General features: G+C 48.1%; 1 protein-coding gene across 11 annotated transcripts in view; it reads right to left on the bottom strand.

Moving 5' to 3' along the window:
- The window catches only part of MICAL3 (microtubule associated monooxygenase, calponin and LIM domain containing 3), a 177,055-nt gene extending 161,474 nt beyond the window's left edge, over positions 1 to 15,581 (bottom strand). For 10 of the 11 annotated variants that reach the window (XM_068560327.1, XM_068560323.1, XM_068560331.1 and 7 more), the window contains exon 1: positions 15,380 to 15,580. The gene's annotated coding sequence lies outside the window, so the exon portion shown is untranslated. Of the gene's footprint in view, positions 1 to 15,379 lie in introns of all 11 variants that reach the window. The other variant, XM_068560337.1, reaches the window with a different exon arrangement.
- Between the last annotated feature and the right edge of the window lie 5,278 nt (positions 15,582 to 20,859).

Raw genomic sequence — 20,859 nt, 5'->3', positions numbered from 1 at the left:
CACACATCCTCTGCAGGGGCCTCTGGTTCAATCCCTGGTCGGGGAACTAGGATCCCACATGCTGCGCAGCACGGGCAAAAAAAAAAAAGGAACATGTATATCAAACATGATATAAGCAGCTTCTTTGCTGAATTGGACCCTAGTTTTTCAAATACTAAAAGAAGTATTTCCTCAAATTTTTTGTGCTATTCACAACGCACTAGATATGGAAACAAAACACTTTAAGTTTAAACTGCAAATGTTAACATTTTTTCATCACTTTCTTAGACAATGAACAAAACAACAAATCAAGCCCTGATGTGTAGTGTTTGTTGGTTTCTGTGGTGTTAATACTCCCACCATGGCCAAGTTCAAGCTACGTACATCTCTGAACACAGAGCTGGGAGGAAATGTACCATAGTTCACAATTATACAGTATTTCCACCATATGGGGCAAGAGACCTGAGAGCATAGTTCATGCTAAAATTATGAGGAAGTAATGAATTTTGAGTATTTGTTACCTTTGTTTTAAATACAATTTATTTAACTATAAGTTTATAATTTTTAAAATATTTATTTATTTATTTATTTGGCTGTGCTGGATCTTAGTTGCAGCATGCAGGATCTTTAGTTGCGGCATGAGGGATCTAGTTCCTTGACTAGGGATCGAACCCAGGCCCCCTGCACTGGGAGCACTGAGTCTTAACCACTGGACCACCAGGGAAGTCCCTAGAATTAATTTTTAATAATAGCTGTATTTAACAACCAACTTGCAAAATTCCTTAAAATTTAACCACAAGGTATGAACAGGCTCTGGCAGGCCATGGTTCACTCCTACACTCCCAGTGTTTAGTACACAAAAGGTGCTCATGCACGTTTGTGGAAACAAAATATAACCCTATAGTTACTTCACCCCTAACACTCCAGAGGGATTCAAGACTTTCCTATAACAAGATATTCCTAGAACTGGGAATTTTGAAAGCCAGACAGACTAGCACAATCTTCCCTGTAACACGTTTCTTTTACAAAGGGCAGGGGGCGGGTCTTTTAATACTTAGTATAAGCTCAAATCTAAGACACCTTCTTTGATATATTCTCCCTGAGGTATTTCTTCCACAAAACACTCAGGCACTGGGAAGCTAATTTTAAACCCTCGACAGTCTGATCTGGTTTAGCACCCTGGGTGGCATTATTCACAGGGCGTTCCTTAAAGCTCTCTTAAAGTTCTGGCTCCTGCACTGGAAAATACAGAGCCCCACAAGCACCCACCGCTCCCACTCCCGGCTGCTGGAGCTCAGTTTGGGCGCTCTCCCTCCCTCCCAGTTCTGTCTCTGGTCTGTACTCCTCTCCTTGGTTCCCTGTGGATCCTGCCCAGCCGCCTTCCCAAGAGTGGTTTTGGTCCTTGGCTTCCCACCATCCTTTACTACCACCTGCCTTTGTCACTAATGACTCCTAGGTCTACGTGAGACCTAACCCTAACCCTAACCTGAATGCTCCTCTTTACTGACTAGCTTCATGACAAAGCCTCAAGTACTGCTCCTCTAAGAAGGCAGCAGAGGGACCTCCCTGGTGGTCCAGTGGTTAAGACTTCGCCTTCCAATGCAGGGGGCGCGGGTTCAATCCCTGGTTGGGGAGCTAAGACCCCACATACGTGGCGGCCAAAAAACCAAAACATAAAACAGAAGCAATATTGTAACAAATTCAATAAAGACTTTAAAAATGGTCCACATCAAAAAAAATCTTAAAAAGAAAGAAAAAAAAAAAAAAAAAAGAATGCAGCAGATACTCTACTCCCATCGGCCAGGAGTTGGTGGGCCTTTATCTTCCTTAGACTGTAATATGAACAAAAGAGGGGAGAGACGTTTCATTTTCCCAAGTACAAACTAAAGCTGAATTTGTTTTTTTCAGTTATGCGTGCTGCTCTCCTAGCCAGAAAGCAGCGCAGTTACTCCCTGCCCCTCCCTGTCCCCGATCCCAAGACTCCACTAAACATCTCCTGGGTCTGTATCCCTCCCACTTCTGGTCACAGTTTGCCCTCATCACCCTCCAGTGGAAATTATTCCAAACTGCCCGCCCACAGGACCCCTGGCCTTCAGCCCATCTTCCCCAAGTACTTTCACACCATGCCACTTCCCAATTTTAGAACCTAAGGCTCCCTGTCAAAATCTAAGAGAATATCCCTGTTCCTAGGAAATAAACACTCAATTATTTAGGGGTGAATGTCCCTAGTTTATTCAAAGAGAAGGAAAAAATATGAAAAAGCAAATGGGGCAAAACGAAAACAATGTGTGTTTATGGAATAAGAGCTCCCTGTACTATTCTTGCCTCTTCTGAAATTATATCAAAATAAAGTTACAAAAAAACTAAACCCTCATCTTAGTGTCAAAGTTTGATAATAAACAGCTCCTTCTCATGGTCACATCTCTGACATACTGTTATTGTCCCTCTCTCTACACCTAGACTCAGGATTTCCCCTGCTCCTCCCTGCCAGCCCGCTTCCTTCACTGACTCACTTCTTCCAGGGGTGCTGAGGAAGGAAAAGAACTAACATTTACTGACCATATGCTACCAGCCAGGCGATATCACACTTGGCATTTAGTGTATATCATTTCATCAAATTCTACTGAGGACTCTACGAGGGAGGTGACAGCCGAGGTCTGGAGAGATTAAGACACTGGTCCAGGATTCCACAGCCACTAAAGGCAGAGCTGGAATGGGAACCCAGGTCGGCAGGGGAAGAATGATAAAGCAAATGGGGCAAAGTGTAAATAATAAAATCTAATTAACAAATTTAGGGAATGGTACAAGGGAGCTCCCAGTACTGCTCTTACCACTTATCTGTAAGTCTGAAACTACATCAAAAGTTACCCAAAAGAGGGCTTCCCTGCTAGCACAGAGGTTAAGAATCCGCCTGCCAGTGCAGGGGACATGGGTTCGAGCCTTGGTCCGCGAAGATCCCACATGCCGCGGAGCAACTAAGCCTGTGCGCCACAGCTACTGAGCCTGCGCTCTACAGCCCGTGAGCCACAACTACAGAGCCCTCGCACCACAACTACTGAAGCCCGCGCGCCTAGAGCCCGTGCTCTGCAACAAGAGAAGCCACCGCACTGAGAAGCCCACACACCGCAACGAAGACCCAATGCAGCCAAAAATAAATTAATTAATTTAATTAATTTTTTAAAAAATGTTATCCAAAAGATAAACTTTTCTTGTGCCCCGACAAACAGGTGGGCCCACTGACCCAGCTACAGCAGCCACCTCCTGCCTAAAGCACCTGGAGGCCAAGGCAGCAAAGACGTGTGTCAGACAGTCGGGAGAATTCACAGTGCTGACAGTCTGGGAGCCCCTAAGGAATCAGTATCTCTGGGGTTTTTCTCCAGAATCAAGTCACATTCTTGGCACATGGAAAACAAGACCAGTTTTACCAAACCTGGGAAGGCACCAAACCTGAAACTTGGGTGTCCCCTGGTCTCTTCCCTCTCCTTATCTCCTCTATCTAATCAGTGTCTTCTTTCCAAAGCGCCCCTGGCATCAACTCCCTGCCTCTCTATCTCCATCGCAGACATCCTGTTCTAGTTTCTTGTCATTCACACCTGAATTATTACCATGACCTGTGGGCCAAATTCAACCGTCAAGTGAAGATGGGTTTTTATATTTTTTTTAATGGTTGGGGAAAAAAATCGACAGATGACTATTTTGTGACATGGAAGAATTAGATGAAACTCAGATTTGGGGGGTGGGGGATAAAAGCTTTACTGGCGCACAGCCGCGCCCATTCATTGACCAATTAATTACCTGCTTTCTTACTACAATAGCAGTCGGGTGGTTGCATCAGAGACCATATGGCCCGTTGAAACCTAAAATACTTACTTTCTGGCCCTTTACAGAGAAAGTTTGCCAAGTCCTCCCATAGCTGGTCTTGCCTGACTTTCATCTCTCCCCATTCCATAAGATTAACTGACAAAAAATATTACTTCTGTGCTGTTGCTCTGTGTTCAAACACCTCTGATGAACTCTCCCTTGCTTATAAACTTCACACTGTATCCTGGCATCCATCAGACCAGGTGAGCAACCTTGCTTTTAGCAAGACAAGCCCAAAAAGCCATGCTTTTGTTCATGCTACCCTCTGCCTTTGTCATACGGAGTGAAGTCAGACACAGAAAGACAAATATCCTGTGATATTGCTTATATGTGGAATCTAAAAAAAGGGTACAAATGAACTTATTTATGAGACAGAAGTAGAGTCACAGATGTAGAAAACAAACTTACAGTTACCGGGGATAAGGGGGGGGAGGGATAAATTGGGAGATTGGGTTGACATACACACACTACTATATATGAAATAGATAACTAATAAGAACCTACTGCATAGCACAGGGAACTTTACTCAATACTCTGTAATGGCCTACATGGGAACAGAATCTAAAAAAAGAGTGAATATATATAGATGTATAACTGATTCACTTTGCTGTACACCTGAAACTAACACAATATTGTAAATCAACTATACTCCAATAAAAATTTAAAAAGAAAGAAAGAAATTAAGAAAGAAAGAAAGGGCTTCCCTGGTGGCGCAGTGGTTGAGAGTCTGCCTGCTAATGCAGGGGACACGGGTTCGAGCCCTGGTCTGGGAGGATTCCACATGCCGCGGAGCAACCGGGCCTGTGAGCCACAACTACTGAGCCTGCGCGTCTGGAGCCTGTGCTCCGCAACAAGAGAGGCCGCAATAGTGAAGAGGCCCGCGCACCGCGATGAAGAGTGGCCCCCGCTCGCCGCAACTAGAGAAAGCCCTCGCACAGAAACGAAGACCCAACACAGCCAAAAATAAATATTAAAAAAAAAAAAGAAAAGAAAAGAAAGAAAGAAAGAATAGAAAGCTAGCTCTTCTTGCCTTCAACTGCTAAGCTCACTGCTAACTTGCCTTTCAAGACGCTGGGAGACGCTGGGAAAGGAACATTTCCTGGTTTCCTCTCCTCTGCTTCCACAGCACCCTATACTTACCCTCATCACAGCCCCTACCACACTACACTGAAATCATCTATTTGTGTGTCTGTCTCCCCAGCTACAGTAAGATTCCAGAGGGCAAGGAACGCATCTCACTCATTTCTCAACACCCAGACCCAATGTGGCTCCACGGTCCATGAACACTGAGCTCAACTCCAACCCCACCAGGCTGGCCTCCTCACTCACCGAGGCCCTGGTGCGCCGTGCTCACTCTCTTTCCAGGCACCCCTTTACCTCGCCTAGACAACCCTACCAATGAGCTGGGACACAGCCTATGCAGGCCCACGAGTCAGCGGACTAGGGTCCAAACCCCAGGCTCCTCTCACTCATGTGCCCTTGGACGAGACACTTGGGTGTCTGTCCTCATCTGCAAAGCAGGGGTGCCAGAGCAGCACCTGGACTGCAGGGCTGACAATGCATGTAAAGCGTGTAAACCAGCGTTGTGCATGTAATAAAGACTCAAAAGGTAACTTATTGTCCTTGTTCTCCCCAAAGACTGGAGTCACCTGTCTGTGCCATTTAGCACTTCACTGCTTTTCTTCTTCCCTTGCCCAACCGTCTTGTGCATTCATATTGTATCTTCTGAACCAGGGACAAGGTCAAATACCTCTAGGAACCTGGGCCCTGCCCTAATACCCAGTACAGGGCAACATGCGGAGAAGGGGCCCAACAGATGATAAATTAATGAACAAATTATTCCAGGAAGTCCAAAGAGTTGCTAATAAGAAAAACAATGCAGAGCCAGGGATGAGGCAGAGAATAATGAGACAGAGAGCAGCAGCTGGGGGGTATGTTTGGGGTGCTTTCACATTGGTAAGCATGGAGCCACACATGCTCCCCCGGAGACTGTCCCTTCAGTCAATAGCAGTACCAGCTAACACTCAGGGTGTTCACTGCTGCTTATCAAGTGCCGGCAGGATTCTAAATGCTCACAGCCACACCAAGCACATAGGACTGTCATGCTATTGCACAGATGGAGAAACTGAGGCCCAGGGAGGTTAAGTAACATACACAAGGTCACACACCCTAGTAAATGATGCATAAGTCTAGTTCCAGAATTCATGCTCCTTACCACTACACATTTTGGGGAGTGAGTGAGTGTGTGTGTCTGTGTCTGTGTGTGTGTGTGTGTGAGAGAGAGAGAGAGAGAGAGAGAGAGAGAGAGAGAGAGAGACACGCAGGCGGTGTTAAGTTTCACTTGGGACCTTACTGAGGACTACAGCCCGGGAGACAGCCTCTCTGACAGCTCCGAGGAGCCGCTCTGAAGAGGAAAGGGAAGAGCCAGGGTATATATGAACTTTTTTGTCCGGAGAAACATGTAGTCAAGCATAAAAAGATGAGTCATCGATTTTACTGCTTTTCTGCGTATGGGAAGATGCAAGAATCTGGAGTCATTGAAATTCTTCCTGAGATATGCATCTTAACTATCCAGGGGCCGGCATATCCAAAGCACAGGATGGTTGTTTTCCTCCATCCTGAATTCCTCTCAGGCTGCACTGTCAGTGGGCAACTGCAGCGGCTAATGGCTTGATCCTTGTAGAACTGGAATGGCAGGCAAGATTTTTTTCTTTACAGTGACATGGAACCCGGGAAAATGTCATTCCTTCTTTCTTTCCTCTTCCTCTGGACTTCTTTCTCAGTTAAGATTATTCAGGCAACCCCTGAAACCTGGACGTGGAGAAGCGGGGCTTGAAGATTGCAAAGCCCAGGTGTGAACCAGGAAAACAGACTCACTCCCACATTTTGGGTTTTACTCTAATTTCGCTCCACCCTTCACCAGCTAAGAGATCTCAGGCAAGCGACCTAACGTCACTGAGCCTCGTGTTTCCCAGCCTGTTAAGTGGGCATCATATATGTAACCTCCCAAGATTGTTATAAGGATTAAAGGAGATTGTCGTGTCATGACAGTGTACTGATAAAGCATACTCCGGATAAATTAGTTCCCTTTCCACCTTTCCCACACCTTAATATAAGTAAGGTTTTCAGCCAAATCCCTTGCCCTCCTTCACTGTCCTACCAGGGAACAATCTATACTCCACCCTGGCTTTTCCTGCCTGGTGCATATGCCCAAGCACCTGGGCCTCATAAAAGCCTGCAGAAGCAGCTTGGAAACAAGCACGAGAGGGGAGCAACTGCACCATGGTCCAGACGGCTGCTGGTGTGCAAATGAATGTTGCATGCGGAGAGGCTGGCCAGCCAGGCACTGCCAGACCTGACTGATAGCCGGGACAGAGCCTGGAAGCCTTTAGAGGCCGGGGCTAGTACCATCTGCGGTTCTGAGGCTGCATCTGTGTAGGGCACGGAGAGAGCAACGCAGGTAAAAGTGACAGGCAGCTACTTCCACCAAAGTTGGAAGATCAGACTGCCTGGGAAAGTTGTATACAGAAAAGCAAAATTCTGAATTCCTTGAGAAGGAATTCTGTTGCAAAATTCCTTTACTGTGAAGAATTAAATTTAAAGCCAAGAAGTACAGATACACACAATTATATTTTGGAGGTCAATCCACATTTTCATACAGCAACTTTGCTTAAAGCAAGGATATCTTTAAGCTGATGAACCCTTCTCTGAGGTCACTGGTCATGGACACAGAGAATGTTTCATTTAGCAACATGTGAAAGGGTCCTAAATGTTATTACCAAATGGAGTCAACTCAACCAATATAGCAGGGAGCAGAGGGGAAGATGCTTAACCACTGCCAGGAGATGTAAGTAATTTCTATTTGAATGGACTTGATCATAGTGATCCAAAGGTCTTCTAAAATAAAAGATTAAAACACAAGCAAAAACTGTATCTCACTGAGCATACCCAGCAAGAAGTCCCATTAGGCCTTTCCCACAATAGATCAGCTTCCAAATACAGACATGACAAAGAGATACTGAAGGAAGGAGGAGTGGGAGGGCTGGCAGGCACCAGCACAAGGCGACCACCGAGTTCCCAGGTCCCTGTAGGCACAGTATCGGGGTCCTAGAGTTAGAAAGGAGCCTCAGAGGTAACATGGTCCAATCTAATTCCCAAAGCATCGGTTAAGCGCCTCCCTGCTCACGACTGCTCCCACCCGTTAGAGCACCTGGGAAACGGTACTCCAGCAGCCCAGGGCACTGGCACCTCCAAGGCAAGCAGCACAAGCCACAGGTGGCAGTGGTGCTGGGCCAAAGGGCAGCCTTCAGGAAGGGGAGGTGGCCCCATCCTTTCCTACAGCCAAGGTGCTGGGCTGGTCCTCAGAGAGCAGCTGCAAACAGATCCGCGGTTTACAAATATACAAACATTCCTGAAACAATAGCCACGGGGGTAAATTCTAGAAATTCTCAATCTTATGTGTACGAAATTAACAAAACCAAATGGACAAAAAAATATTTTGCCCGTTAGCATAAATTTTCTTACCACTCCATGTTCAGGGCTCCCTGGCCAGTGGAGCCACTAATCACAACACATTATGGTTTTCTGCATCTGTGCTTTCCCCCCTTGCAGGCGGACAGCGTCTTATTGTCTGGCACGTGCCTTACATATAGTAGCTGCTCAATAAACATGTGCTAAGAGGAAGCCCCAGCATGAAGTCAAAGCTCTTAGGTTCCGGCCCCTCTGTCCCCGAGCTCCCTGAGGGTGGTCAAGGTCCGAGGAGTCTCTGGGCCCTGCTCAGCCCACTGAGGCACACAGCGTCCAGTGAGTCCTGGGGGCCCAGGCACACTGCCATCTCTCCCATTTCTCTCCCCTGCCCCATACTGTCTTTTTCTTCCTTGCTTCCTCTTCTTTTTGCTCCCTCAACATGTCACCTTACAGCGAGGTAATTAGACACACAGGATTTGGAGTCATCCAGCCTCAGCAACTTATTTGAGGTTACGGACCTTAGCCTCTCTGCAAGTTTCCCTAGTGTGAAGCAGGAGACTAGAAGTGGCGTGTGCACATAAGGCGCTGGGCTGTGTCTGGCCAACCGTAGCGCTCGGTAGGTGATGGCTACTCCTATATAATTGCCCACGGTACCTACTTGTCTAAGGGTGCTTAAAAATGCCAAAGGCAGAAGGTTGATTTGTTTTCCCTACATCTGCAAGTCTGGTTTTGAGAAAAGCCTATCTGCTTTGGAAACAAACTGAAACATGACTGTGTCACTAGTTAAAATACTTCCTTTTCCTTTTTCACAGGGAAACAAATGGCTCTGACCAGTCATGACCAAACTGGGTAAAAGGTTCTGTTCCAAACAGTGGTTAGGATCCCACACTACCTCGTTCAGAAAAACAGAATAAATAAATTAAATAAAAATCATCCATAAAGTAGTTGAGCTAGGGCAATGACAGGGTTTGCACGAGCTCTAGGTTTTGGGAATCAGAAACCCATGCGGGGCAAAAAAGTAGAGGAGGGAAGGGCAAGGGTTTCCTCAGCTTTTCAGACAGCAGACCTGTAATCAACCCTCTTTCCAGATCCCATGGCCCAGCCACTAGGTCCCCGAAGACTACACTGTCCTAAGTGTCCCTTCTGGGAAGCCCACCTGTGTTCCCCTCTGAATGCTTCAGAATTACCTCCTCTGACCCTGCCCCCTTTTTAAAGGAATATGCGAGTTAACCTAAACGCATCTCTCCTGTAGCATTTCAAACAGATAACTCAAAAGTGAAGAGAGGGACAATGTGAAACAGTGCAGGGAAGGTTGGAAGAGAGGAAGGGCTGACCCCCATGACAGAGGTAAGTCAGCTGCCCTTGACTGGTCCGTGAGAGCACAACTCCAGAACCGAATGCCTGAGTCTGAATGAAGCCTAAGTCCACCTTTTCTAACGGGGCAATCACTGAGCTCTCTGTGTGCAGGAAACAGGGGCCATCGCAGCACCGACCCGCTCGGGCGGCCAGGAGGACTGAGTGCGGTCACCATGCACCCACTCAGAACAGGATCGGCACACAGCTAACGGCCTGGACGCGGGACTGCAGACGCCACCATCGGGATGCTACTCTCCCCACTTCTCTTCCTCTGCTACTCACAGACCCAGCGTTGGCAATCACAAGGCAGCCTGGTCGTCAGGGTGGGTGTGTGAGGAAGGCAGCAAAGAAGGTAGCCGGGACCTTTGTAAGCCGGCTTTCTGTAGGCCGGGGACAACCTGCGTGGAGGTTTGTTGGCATAATCTGGGGGGTGACCGGGGCTGGAGGAAGAATTGCCTACCCTTGGTCTTCCCTCTGGGCTGCTCTGCCCCTCTCTCTCCCAAGCTCCAGCACTGACACAGGGACTCAAGCCTCCTCCATATTTTGCTTAATCAGCAACAGAAAAGAGGCAGGGCAGGAGACAGGGCAAAGCCGGGACCAACCAAAGTTTCACTCCGCCTTTCATGTAGTTATTTGTTTTAACAGTAAGGAAAAAATCAATAAAAGCTACTAGTTAACCACTTGACGGAGTACTGTTCCTCTCCTTCCAGAGTTAACCAGACCGGACCCTTCACTAGGTCACTAGGTCAACGGTTAAACAGGCCTCTGTAGACCCGCCTAACGCAGAAAGACCCCTCTCCCGGTGTTCATCCACACACGCACACGAGCTTGTCCGTCCTCCGGCACAGAGACTGGAGGCGCTGCTCCTGCCAGGGACCTGACCTCTTAGCAGAAGCTTCTGCCCTTTGTCTTCCACCTTTCACCAGGGTACAAACCAACAGTCCTACTTCTTCTCCCTTCTTTAATCTGATTGTCACCACTTTCTTTTTTTTTTTTTTTTTTAACTTGTGGCAATTTTCTCTTCTCTGTGAAACTTGACACTGACAAAAAGTCAATGAACTGCAGGGTTTAGGGGGATAGTTTGCCTGTCCTCCCTCCCCAGTTTCTTGATAACAATGACCATACACCTCAAGACAGCTAAAGCCCACACCAAGAAAACAGCAGGTCATGTGCAGCTGAGCCCCAGGGGGCAGGGATGTTGTTCTGTCCCCTGGTGCGTACCACACACCTCAGAGCCCGATGCCCTCCACCACCCCACCCCATTCCACAGGTTCAGAGCTGAATTCTGAAAAGTGGAACCAAAGATGACAGAAGGGGTGGCTGGAGGAAGGGGAAGTCCACAGAGAGTTTAGGTGAATTTCCCAACAATATTCCCACCATTCCCACAATGTACCGCATTATTTGTAGAAGTTAAAGACCAAAGAAGAATCAGATTTTCAACTCTGCCATCTAAAGCAGAAACTGAGAGCCTTATTTACTGCACAGATTCTAGCCCAAGTGCCATGCCTCCAGGTTCACAATTTCAACCTGCCACTTAAGTTAAAAAGCCTGTGTACTAAAGGTGTCCCCTGGGTTAGAATATCACAAATTTCCTCCGTCCACAAACCACTTCAATTCTCTCTATCCCTAGTCTCCCCATCTGGCCTCATTAAATATTTCACACTCTCCAAATAAAGATCGTTTTTCAGCTCTATTTTTTCTAAACTAATGATCTGGCTAAAGAACGCTTCTGGTCCAAGAAAAGCCCAGAATCTTTTCTACTATTCTACTTCAATGAAAACTAAAGCCCCCAGGGACCTCCCTGGTAGCACAGTGGTTAAGAGTCCGCCTGCCAATGACAAGGTGACAAGGGTTCGAGCCCTTGGTCCGGGAAGATCCCACATGCCGCGGAGCAACTAAGCCCGTGCACCACAACTACTGAGCCTGCACTCTAGAGCCCGTGAGCCACAACTGCTGAGCCCGCATGCCACAACTACTGAAGTCCTCGTGCCTAGAGCCCGTGCTCCGCAACAAGAGAAGCCACCGCAATGAGAAGCCCATGCACCGCCACGAAGAGTAGTTCCTGCTCGCCACAACGAGAGGAAGCCCGTGCAGCAACGAAGACCCAACACAGCCAAAAATAAATAAATAAATTTATTTTAAAAAAAAAAAGAAAGAAAGAAAACTAAAGCCCCCGTAAAACCACAGCCCGTCAGACCCAGAGAAGCAGCAGCAACAGGTGTCAGGGACTCTGCCGTCTACTCCCCAGTCTCCACTAAAGCATGGAGGTTAGGAGCACACACTTCAGAATCAGCCCAGCTCTGAGCGCCAGCCCTGCTTTCTGTCACTGCCTTGACCTGGGTCTCACCAAACCCTAGTTCATGTAAAACCAGGGAAAATAAACGTCCCACCTTGTACACTGTCGTGGGGAAGAAATGAGGTGATGGCATAGGCTCCCACACATCAGCACCCAACAAATGCTAACTATTCTTAGCTATCTAGTAATCTAAAAAGCACAATGGTCTGGTGTCTTTAAGTTTTCCAGGTTCCAAAAAAAGAGGGTTTTTTTTCCCCCTACAAACGAATCAGTGAAATGCCACATGGAAGCAACCTAAGTGTCCCATCGACAGACGAATGGATAAAGATGTGGCACATATATACAATGGAATACGACTCAGCCATAAAAAGAAATGAAACTGAGTTATTTGTAGTGAGGTGGGTGGACCTAGAGTCTGTTCTACAGGGTGAAGTAAGTCAGAAAGAGAAAAACAAATACCATATGCTAACACATATATATGGAATCTAAAAAAAAAAAAAAAAAAAGGTTCTGAAGAACCTAGGGGGCAGGACAGGAACAAAGACACAGATGTAGACAATGGACTTGAGGACACGGGGAGGGGGAAGGGTAAGCTGGGACGAAGTGAGAGAGTGGCATGGACATATATACACTACCAAACGTAAAATAGCTAGCTAGTGGGAAGCAGCCGCATAGCACAGGGAGATCAGCTCGGTGCTTTGTGACCACCTAGAGGGGTGGGATAGGGAGGGTGGGAGGGAGACGCAAGAGGGAGGGGATATGGGGATATATGTATACGTATAGCTGATTCATTTTGTTATAAAGCAGAAACTAACACACCATTGTAAAGCAATTATACTCCAATAAAGATGTTAAAAAGAAAGAAAGAAAGAAAGAAATACCATAAGGAGGAAAACTCAGTTGAAGCCCCATTCAGGCATCAACTCACTACTTAGAACAAATCACATCACCTCCATTTTTTCATCTATAAGGTAGGAATAACACACTGCGCTAAACTTGATGACCTCGGAGACAAAAACGAATCAATGATAACAGGCGATGAAAAAGCTTTCACATCTTCAAAGAAAAGCAATAAATAAATCCAGAGTATGATTATTATTAAAATGTGACTCCCAATATTATGGGACATACATAAACCATGATGTTACTTACTGTTTCAAGAACATTGGGTTTGACAGCCTTTTAATCTGGTTACATGGAGCCTGGTACAAGCAGGAGGGGGTACATGTAAACCCCAGTTCAGAGGCAGAGCCCACAAATCTAGGACCATGCCCTGCCTGCTGGTCAGGTGTCACCCACTCTGGGCCATTTCTTACATCCCGATGCCAGAAATTAGGAAGAGTTTATGGTTCCGCCCGGACAGGTTAAACCACTGACAACCAAAATCCTTACCCACAGGACTTCTCAACAGACCCAAGAAAGGGTCCACTCTGACCATTTATTCACCTGTGTGAGCAGTGTAAGACCTCTTCCACGGTGTACACCATCCTTTCTGAAAAAATGCACACATGAGCTGGAAGGAAGAGCTCAATTTTTTCTTGTTTGATATTTACTTCTAGGTCCGGAGGTTTGAGTTTCATTTTTAACGTACCATAAAAATTTTGGTGTGAGAGCTAGGGGTTGGGATGGGAAGAGGAGTGGGGAGGTTGGGGGACTAGTCCTAACTTAAGAAGGGAGCATGCAAACAAAACTGCATCTGATTTCATCATCCATGGGTCTCCCAAAACCAGACAGGAAAGAAGAAAATCATTTGTGGTTATTAAACATCTACTGTATGCCAGGCATTGCACTAAATACTTGGTATACATTACTCCAAAGCCCATTTTCTCCCCAGCACCTAGAACACCAGGAAACAGCAATCACCTGGACCATCCCAGGTGGGGGGAAAAAACCTCACAACCTAGCAGTCAAGTTTCAGACATTTCAAAGGTTAGTGCTGTGAACACAAAAAGGAGGCTTAGCTAGGAACCAGGTCCAAGTTCCTAAAGATTCTTTGCATGAGGAACATCTAAACCCTGTTTTTCCTATAATTCTGGAATTAACTCATGGTATTTAATATACTATCCAAAAAGTTAAAAAATTTTTAAAACCTGGAGCACAAGAAGCATTCACTGTAGGGCCACAACAACCTGAGTCAAGTTTCTGACCAGGTCCGTCTGAAGATCAAATAAGAAGTTTATACTAGCCTCTCTTTTCTTCTTCCCTTAGGCCGCACCAAGGGACATGCAGGATCTAGCTCCCCGAGCAGGGATCGAACCCGCACCCCCGGCATTGGGAGCGCGGGCTCTTACCCACTGGACCGCCAGGGAGGTCCCTGTGCTATCCTCCTGAGGGACCCTTACAGATGTGCTCACAGAAGAACCACCGCAACAAGGAACTGGCATCGGTGTGGCCAGGTGGTGAGGCACAGAGCCCTCCTGCTGGCCCCGCAACTGAGGGGCACGGCCCTGCTCACTACAACACCCGCCTCATCCGCACCCTGGGGTGCGATCCAAACGACTGTCTCCCCGGCAAACTGTCACACGGATGGGACTTGCAAAGTTTACACGCCATCTCTCCATCCACAACCCAGAAGATGAGAAGGTGGTAAGCCTTGAAGAAACACTGCTCCCAAGACACCTCCATGTCTCGGCACTAAGCCCTGATGTCGGCGGTAACTGCTGCCCGCGGTAAAGAGCCGCCACCTTAGACCTCACACGCGGGGTGTATGGCTGGAGACGCTTTCCCTGAACTGAGTCTGGAGGGGAATCGGGAGACGAGGGCGGTCCGTGCGCCTTAGCGGACGGGGTGGACACGGGGGACGGGGGGACACGGGGGGACACAGGGGGACAGGGGCACACGGGAGATGGGGAAACACGAGGGGATGGGGACACGGGGGACGGGGGTCACGGGGGGATGGGAGACACAGGGGATGGGGGCACGGGGGACAGGGGCACATAGGGGACGGGGGGACACGGGGGGACAGGGGCACAGGGGGGATGGAGGAACATGGGGAGGATGGGGACACCGGGAGATGGTGGACACGGGGGAATGGGGGGTACGCAGAGACGAGGGGACGAGGAGAAGGGGGATGGGGGACATGGGAGGACCTGGAGGAAAGGAGGGACAAGGGGGACACAGGATGGGGGACACGTGGGGACCTGAGGGGACGGGGGCCACGAGAAGAACGAGTGGTCAAGGCCCCGCCGCGCCCGCGCTCCCCGGCGCGGCTTCTCGGCGGCGCGTCCGCTCGCGGACTCGCCGGCGGCCTGCGGGCCCCCTCGTGCCCGGCCTCGGACAGCGCCCCCGGCAAGCGCGCCGAGCCTCCCGCCCGCCGCCCGCCGCCCTGGACCCGGGCCCGCCTTCCGCTCCGGGGCCGCGGCGGCCAGAGGGAGGCGCCCGGCCCGCGCGGGTCCCGGCCCGGTCCAGAGCCCGTCTCACCTCCGCCTCATGCCGCAGTGCGCCGGCGTCCCGGCCGCAGCCCGCAGTCCCGCACCTCGCCCCTCGGCCCTTCGGCCGCGGCGTCCGGCGCCCCAGCCCCGCGGCGACCCCGCTCCGGCCAGCACCTCAACCCGCGGCCGCTCCTCAGCGTTCGGCGTCCCGCGCGGGCTGCACCGCGGCGGCTGCTGAGGTAGCAGCGCGGCCGCCGGGCGGGGCGGGCACACGTGAGGGCGGGGCTGCGGCCCCCGGGGCGCGACCACCGGACACCGGCCTCGGGGCGCTGACATCACCGCGCCTCCGGAACCCGCTCTGCCTCCTAACCCCAGGGACGCCGTCGCTACCCGTAGGCTCAGACTCTGCCAGAAGCTCATGGTTCTATGCAGAAGGTAAGGAAAGGAGCCGCCGCCACACCCTTCTTCCTCTCCACCCCCTCCCCCGCGGGTCCAGTGGTACATTCCTCAAAGCCCGCCCCCGAGGGGCCAGGTAGAAGCTGATTGGTTGAGAACCTTAGAAGGGGGCGAGGAACCGCGCGAAATGACCAATGGAAAAGGACGGTGGGCACATCAAAGCCGGCCAGATGGGGAGGAGAGAGGATGCGATTAAAGGGCACGTATTCGTTGCGCTCAGTAGCCGCCGCACAACACAACTGGAATTTTCTTTCTGATCCTATTGAGAAGGGAAACAAAGAGACGGGGATCCTCAAGTTTCGGGATTAGAGAGCGAAAAGAAAATATGGAGAGAACTGAAGCAGATATCTGTGTGTGCCTTTCGGTAGGTTACTCCATCTTGGCCTCAGTTATCTAATCCGATGAGGATATTGGACTGGAATTGATCTCTGATGGTCCTTCTCATACTTTGCGAGCCTATGAGCCTTTGCATGGGATTAGCAATATTTACATATGTTCTTCAAATTGGGGCATCTTCCTAAAGAACTTTGCTTGAAAGTGAGTAGACTTACTTTCAACCAAAGTTGAAAGTTGACACCAGTTCCTTGATATAGACGGTATTAACCTCACCTTTTGTCAAGAGAAAGTCAATATCCTTTCTGGGTCCCTTTCTTAAAGCAGAGCATTCTTCTTCTATGTGGAGAACCACACTCTCCCCAATAATTTATACTCTTCCAAGAGTCACCTCCTCCTCTTCTCTCTTCCTCCATGTAATCAGACAAAGCTTCAATTAGTAATTCATTCGCCTGTTGAACTGTCCAGAATCCCTGGCTTCAGCAACAAGTCTTGCTGGTCAGGCATCATCAGAGTTGCCAAAGTGCTGGTCACTATCTCAAGTCTGCAGCAGCCATTCAACTCTGCAAGGCCCGTGAGGCTCTCAGTCTCACTGCCTGTCAAATTCAAGACTTCAGCACGTCCTATAAGGGTCCCACCCGCTCTGTTTTAGAGCTTTACACCGGCAGCAGGCCTACATTTTGGTACCAAGCCTAAGGCCAACTCCACCTTCCTTTTTCAGAACTTGTCAACCTCCCGTCAGCTGCTCACCCTGCACCCACTCAACCCTCTTCCAAATTGTATCAGGTGTTTGGGGTACCCTTAGTAGCTCCACTCCCCAGCCAGAGAACTCATCTTCCAACTATTATGCAAAGAGTTCTAGAAAGTCCAGTTCCTCCATGAAGCCTTCCCAGATGGATGAACAGAAGCTGCTGGCTTGTAGAGTTCCCACTTCTACTTTGTGCTACACAAACCCTGATTTTCTGCCCTACTATGCAATTTTTATTGACATATATACCTCTCTCCGTCATTGACAGCAGCAGCAGTGGCTGCTGCTTACACTTATTAAATGCTTACCATGTGCTGGGTACTGTTTGGAAGTGCTTTGCATGCACCGTTTCATTTCAGTCTCAGACAGGCTTGGAGAGCTGACTTACCCAAGTGCACAGAGTGGAGGTCTAACTCCAGTGCCTACCTTCACAGTCCCCACAATTCAACGCTATCTCCTGTTTCTTCAGAACCAACTGCATTCCGTACAAAAGATGATGTGATACACCTATATCGTGTTTTACATTGATCTCTATACCTATATCATTTCAGCCTCAAAACAATCACATCAGGAGGGTTAGCAGTTTGTTACAGCCGAAGCTGCATGTAGGCTGATGCATTTGGCTGCTGTAACAACACTGGTGAATAAGGCATCTGGTTTTCCAAGTTGAGGATTCTCCCCCTGCAACACCTGCTCCCTGAGTGAACACAGCCTTTTTATATGTAACAAGTAGAGAGCCATTATAAGCAACAAGGGGACAAATACAAAATAGCAAACTGTGGGGCCAGGAGCCTGGTACAGCCAGTGCTCACAGTGGGCAAAACCAGCCAAGAAGGATGGACGGTGAGAAGCACCGTGCATTTCACTTTACTGGCTTATTGGTTATACTTTGTCAATGAGATCACGTCTTTGACACATCTGGCAAATTCAATAGCAAAGGGCAACAAAAACTGCCCCCAACTGATTCTGCCTGGAGACAGAATCAGCCCCACGCCCATGAGGAAGGGGCTTCTACATGCAGGGTTGCTGCCCCCAACTCGGGAAACTTTCTAATTCGCCATTTAGTGAAATACCCTGCTCCACGGACAGTCGTGATGTGGCCCGAAAACACAAGCTGGGCTAATGATTTCATTCTTTTTAAACTGCTGAAATCCCCCCCAGGGATGGACATGCCAGCAAAATGGCATGGGAGCCAGTGAACTTTTAATATTGATTGAGAAGACTGAGCACGGCCATCCTGAAGCCAAGTATTTCCGAGTCGCTCTCTCTGCCTGGCCCAGCCCTAGTCCATCCAGTGAATTTTCACTCCCATAGCTCTCCTGTCTTTCCTCATCACCAGAGAGCTCAAGCATTTCTTGGGCACCTACTGTGAGCAAACAACTGTCAGGTTGCGTGAGGTTATCCTGATGGATTGCCCATGAAGCCTGTACCTACTGGCTGGATGAGTGTGGAAAACATCAGACGCCCTTGGTGAGGAGTGGATCGGATCAGCTCCTCAGAGGCGCGTGCCGGGATTCCATCCCCAGCTAAACATACACACTCGTGTTGGAACGCCCCTGCCCTAGAGCAGGAGGAGCACAGGACTGAGTTCTGGGAGAGGGCTGGGGTGGGGAGAGGGCGTGCATGCTCGGGAGGAAGGTGAAGAGACAGAGGATACCCAGAGATAACTGCACACGAACCAAACAGTAGGCAGGAGGCCGCCAGTCCATAATTTGGCCATTGGAAGCATTGTGGTGTGGTCTTCCTTTTAAGAAAAAAAAAATTTCTGGTTTCCAAAGTAATACATGCCCATAATTTAGAATTTTTTAATAGAGAAAAGTACAAAAATAAATAAATAAAATAAAATGTAGCCATTCCTCTTGCTGGCATATCACCGTTACAATTTTGTTTTGATTTTTTGGGGGTTTTTTGGTTGTTTTTTTAATAATTTTTTTAAATTTAAATTTATTTATTTATTTATTTATTTATTTATTTTTGCCTGCATTGGGTCTTCATTGCTGCACGCAGGCTTTTCTCTAGTTGCAGCGAGCGGGGGATACTCTTCATTGCGGCGCGCGGGCTTCTCATTGCAGTGGCTTCTCTTGTTGCAGAGCACAGCCTCTAAGCGCGAGGGCTCAGTAGTTGTGGCTCGCGGGCTCTAGAGCGCAGGCTCGGTAGTTGTGGCATGCGGGCTCAGTAGTTGTGGCTCGGGGGCTCTAGAGCGCAGGCTCAGTAGTTGTGGCACACAGGCTTAGTTGCTCCGTGCGTGTGGGATCTTCCCAGACCAGGGCTCGAACCCGTGTCCCCTGTATTAGCAGGGGGATTCTTAACCACTGCACCACCACGGAAGTCCCTTATAATTTTGATATATGTCTTTTCCTATACTTTTTTGTGTGAACACGTGTATGTATCTTCTTTTTTGTATGTTTTTTTTTTTTTTTTTGGCGGTGCATTTACCCCACCAGGGATCTAACCCGTGCCCTCTGCAGTCTTAACCACTGGACCGCCAGGGAAGTCCCCTTGTATGTATCTTTTTTAAAAACAAAATTTATCAGGGACTTCCCTGGCGGTCCAGTGGTTAAGACTGCAGGGGTCACAGGTTCGATCCTTGGTTGGGGAACTAGATCCCGTGTGCTACACCTAAGACCCAGAACAGCCAAATAAATAAATAAAAATTGATCAGGGGCTTCCCTGGTGGCACAGTGGTTAAGAATCTGCCTGCCAGTTCAGGGGACATGGGTTCGAGCCCCGGTCCGGGAAGATCCCACATGGCACGGAGCAACTAAGATCGTGTGCCACAACTACTGAGCCTGTGCTCTAGAGCCCGCGAGCCACAACTACTGAGCCCGCGTGCTACAACTACTGAAGCCCGCGCGCCTAGAGCCCGTGCTCAGCAACAAGAGAAGCCACTGCAATGAGAAGCCCGCGCACCGCAAAGAAAAGTAGTCCCCGCTCGCCACAACTAGAGAAAGCCTGCACACAGCAACAAAGACCCAATGCAGCCAAAAAAAAAAAGAAAATTGATCAAACTGCTTTGCAATCTACTTTTCTCCTTAACAAGACCAGGAATTTTCCCATGCCACGTAGATTATTCTAAAACATAATTTTAAATGGCTGCGTCCTTAACTTACTTAACCAAGATTCTATTTTTACTCATTAAGATTATTTCCAATTCTTCATTATTATATGTAACTTCAAGGATTATCCATATATGTAAATGTTTAAATATTTTTATGATTATTTCCTAATAATTCTAGAAATAGAATTGCTTGGTCAAAATGCATGTACATTTTTTAAATGTCTCACATATATTGCCATATATAAGACATAAATGGTCTTTCAGGAAGTTTACACCAGTTACGTTCCCACCAGCAATGTGTGATGTAGCTATTTCTCTGAACCCTCACCAACCCTCGACATTTCTTTTGTAATCCTTGCCATTTGGCAGATGAAAAACAATATCTTGTTGTTTTGATTATCATAGTGTATTTTTAATCCATTGAGGTAATAAATATGTATCTTTCCTTCCAAGTCCCCTGGAACTTAATAGCAAAATGAGTGTTTCCTTTTTCCCCCATTCAACCACTCCTCTCCCAAATCCCTGAGAACTGATATAGAAATCAGAGTAAAATCTGCTCAAATGACTAGACAAACTCAGGGCCATGTCACTTGAACCAGTAAAAGAAGGTAGTGGAACAGATGGCTCAAAACAGCACATACACCATAAATTACAACTGTGAAATGGGTAACAAATCCTTACACAGAAACTTTTTTAGCTATAAAAGGAGATCAGTCCTCTGAGTTATATTTAGCACTGCCTAATACGAAAATCGCATTTCTTCAACAACACCCAGTTCTGTGATGGGGCATCCTCCATACTGAGTGGCTAATCCACCCAATATTATTCTCAACTCCTGCCTAATGTTCTTGTCCCTTGGCTTTGTTTTTGTTTTGTGGTTGCCTCCACAGGATCTCCTCCTCTCTGGCCGTCAGTAGCCTAATTTACCATTGAA

The sequence above is a fragment of the Eschrichtius robustus genome, chromosome 13, assembly GCF_028021215.1.
Source record: "Eschrichtius robustus isolate mEscRob2 chromosome 13, mEscRob2.pri, whole genome shotgun sequence".
NCBI lineage: Eukaryota > Metazoa > Chordata > Mammalia > Artiodactyla > Eschrichtiidae > Eschrichtius > Eschrichtius robustus.
Note: the sequence above shows the minus strand (reverse complement) of the source record. Positions and strands in the feature narration are given on the sequence as shown.